This window comes from Pteropus vampyrus, unplaced genomic scaffold, assembly GCF_000151845.1.
Source record: "Pteropus vampyrus isolate Shadow unplaced genomic scaffold, Pvam_2.0 Scaffold301, whole genome shotgun sequence".
In the NCBI taxonomy this organism is placed as follows: Eukaryota; Metazoa; Chordata; class Mammalia; order Chiroptera; family Pteropodidae; genus Pteropus; species Pteropus vampyrus.
Genome location: NW_011889082.1, coordinates 2,221,728 through 2,224,550, shown reverse-complemented (window position 1 = coordinate 2,224,550; position 2,823 = coordinate 2,221,728). Strand labels below are relative to the sequence as shown.

At 43.2% G+C, this 2,823-nt stretch overlaps 1 protein-coding gene across 2 annotated transcripts in view; it reads right to left on the bottom strand.

Annotated features, from left to right (window-relative positions):
- The window catches only part of PUM3 (pumilio RNA binding family member 3), a 36,757-nt gene extending 36,022 nt beyond the window's left edge, over window positions 1–735 (bottom strand). The window contains exon 1 of one of the 2 annotated variants that reach the window (XM_011376669.2): window positions 607–735. The gene's annotated coding sequence lies outside the window, so the exon portion shown is untranslated. Of the gene's footprint in view, window positions 1–485 lie in introns of both variants that reach the window. The other variant, XM_011376670.2, reaches the window with a different exon arrangement.
- Between the last annotated feature and the right edge of the window lie 2,088 nt (window positions 736–2,823).

Sequence of the window (2,823 nt, the reverse complement as noted above, 5' to 3'; positions counted from 1 at the left end):
CTGCCCTTCTAACTTTATCTTGTTTCGATGTATGCCTACTTCACTTGGTCCCCTTTCTATAGCTCAGGAATTTAGGAATTTAGCCCAAGTTACCGCTTCTGCTTAAAATAGTTTTCACTGGACTTCCAGGTTTCAGGGTTGCCTCTCGTCATGCTTTAGGTCTCGGCTTAAAGGTCACTGCTTCGGCCTCTCCTGCCCTCAGTACCCAGTTCGTTTCCATCCCAGCGCTCATAACTTGAAACTGTACATTTAGGTTGTAAACTCGACACCTAGCACTGATCCCGGAGCGCAGCGGGTGTTTGTCAAACGCCCAACAGAATGGCTAAATGCAACTGGCACAGGCCCGGGTTTCAGAAGTTGACGGTAGTTAAGGCTGACCCAGCGTTCTCTCGACAACGTGGTAGAAGAGGACCAGTAAACCCAACGTCGTCGCCAGGCTCCCGTCAATCCCCGAACTTCAACAGAAAAGGCCACAGAACACTGACCAGCGGATGACAGATATGAACATCTCTACCCTCTCCAGACGCCCTATGAGACCCTCTCATTCCGGAGCCGGGCCTGGGGCGAACCCTTCCCAGGAGCGGTCGCCAAGCCCGCCGCACTCACCGCACACGTGTGGCTCAGGCAGGCGAAGGTCCCGGCTCCGGACGTCGCTTCCGCTTCCGCTTCCGCTTCCGCGCCTTGCCCCGCCCCTGGGTCCGCCTTTTTCTTCCTCCGCAGCGGAGCTAAGGTTAGGGGGTGGGAATTAGCCAGTGAAACGAAAATTCGGCATTTCTATTGGTCCGCTTCTATTCAACCTCTCTAGAGGCCCTAAGAATGAGCCACACGCGGGTTTTGGCCCTTGAAAGGATCCGTTGAGCGAGGAAGTGTGCGCGGCTCCTGAAAGTGACGTTATTAACCCTGTCGCTTCCGCGCCGGGATAGAGACCGCGGCTTCTAGTAAGGGTTGATTTGTTGTTGAAGCCGATACCTTTGTAGGCGCAGTTAATCCTGTAGCCTGAAATTATGCAAAAATAGTTGAAGCATTTTTGAGTGCATTGATTTGCAGCCTCTTTGACAGTCTACCATGGAGGATAAAAGGGATATCTCTGGGGTTGGTTTGAATAATAATCCTGTTTTTTAATTTTTTTCTCTTGCTGTGTGGCTTTGGGCAAAAAAATGAATCTGAACCTTGGTTAGTTACCTGATCAATAAAACTGAGATAACTAAGTCATAAATGGAAAGCGCTTAGTATAGTGAACGGTCATGATAAGCACTCAATAAATCTTTGTCATTTTTGACGTCTGCCTATTCTTCCGGACTGCATTTTTCTTATTTTCCACTTCAGAAAACCAAACTATTGAGGATCGTATACTCATTTTACAGATGAAGAAACTGACACCACAAACGTGGTGTTGTCAAATAACAGCATTTGTTCTCTAACAGTTCTGGAGGCTAGAAATCGGAAATCAAGCTGTTGGTAAGGTTGCGCACCTTCCTAAGACCCTAGAAGAGAATCCATTGCCCCTTCCAGCTTCAGGTAGTTCCAGGTATTCCTTGGCTTGTGGCTGCATGACTCCAATCCCAGCCTCTGTCTTCACATGGACTTTTCTTCTGTCTTCTCTTATAAGCACGTTATCATTGGATTTAGGACTCACTGGAATAATTCAGGATGGCCTCATATTGGAGGTACTTACTTAATCTTTGCATTGGTAAATATCCTTTTCCCAAGTAAAGTAACTTTCACAGATTCTGGGGGTTGGGAAACTGACATATCTTTTGGAAGGCCAGCTGGCAAGTTGAGGAATTGGGACTTGATTCCCAAGTGTGTCAAGCATCAGATTTTACTGTATTCCAAGTCACACTGTTTCCTCCCTGTTAAGGCACTAGGCTTGAAACTGGTAATTTACTAGACTTCTTGAGGACAAGTCCATGGTTATTTCTAGGCACCTAACTCACTACTCAGCACAAAAATGTTTGAAGTGTACTTATTGTCTGCCTTATTATGTTTACATTTTAGCTCATTTAATCTCATAGCAATTCAAGTAGGTATTCCCTCACTTCACACACAAAAAAGGGGGAAATGACATAGCTCTCATATGGTGAGGCTGACTCAAACACAACATGGCTGCCTCTAAACTGCTTACCTAATCTATTAACTCTCCAGTAAATGCTCAAGAGAAGAGAATATGGAACAAGAATTACTGGAGGTCCACCAGCAGTGCCTATTAGTCAAATAGTATGGTACGTACTAGCCAAAAAAAAAAAATCACAAATACACCCTACTACTTGAATGGGATACATTTATATTTTCAAGGCCACAAATGGCAACATCCCAGATATCCTCTCAAACACAATCATATAGCTGTCTTAAACATATACATGAAAACCCTACTATTCATTTGCCTTTTCACCAGGGAGAAAAAAATGTTATCACATAAAAAGTCCTAGATTATTATTCACAATGTTATTTATTTATCAAGTCTTTTGTGCTGAAAAAAGGGATCGACTTGAGTGTTTTATTTGTATGGAGTGAATTGAAAGTTATGGTTTTGCAGAATAGCAATAAAATTTATCTTGTAATTTTGTAGTCAACCACATTAAACCCATTAATTCTTCAAATATCTAATCATCTAAATGTCAATCATTATGTGTATTCCTAAGAGCACAAAATCTCTTTCGTAAATGATACAGCATACAATTTAATCAGAGCAACTAGACTTGTACACATCCAAGAGGTTTATAGCAACGTAATTAAGAGGATTGGCATTGGAATCAAATGAATCTGGCTTGGAATCCAAGGTCTGTATGACCATGGACAATATAGTTAATTTGTATGGGCCTC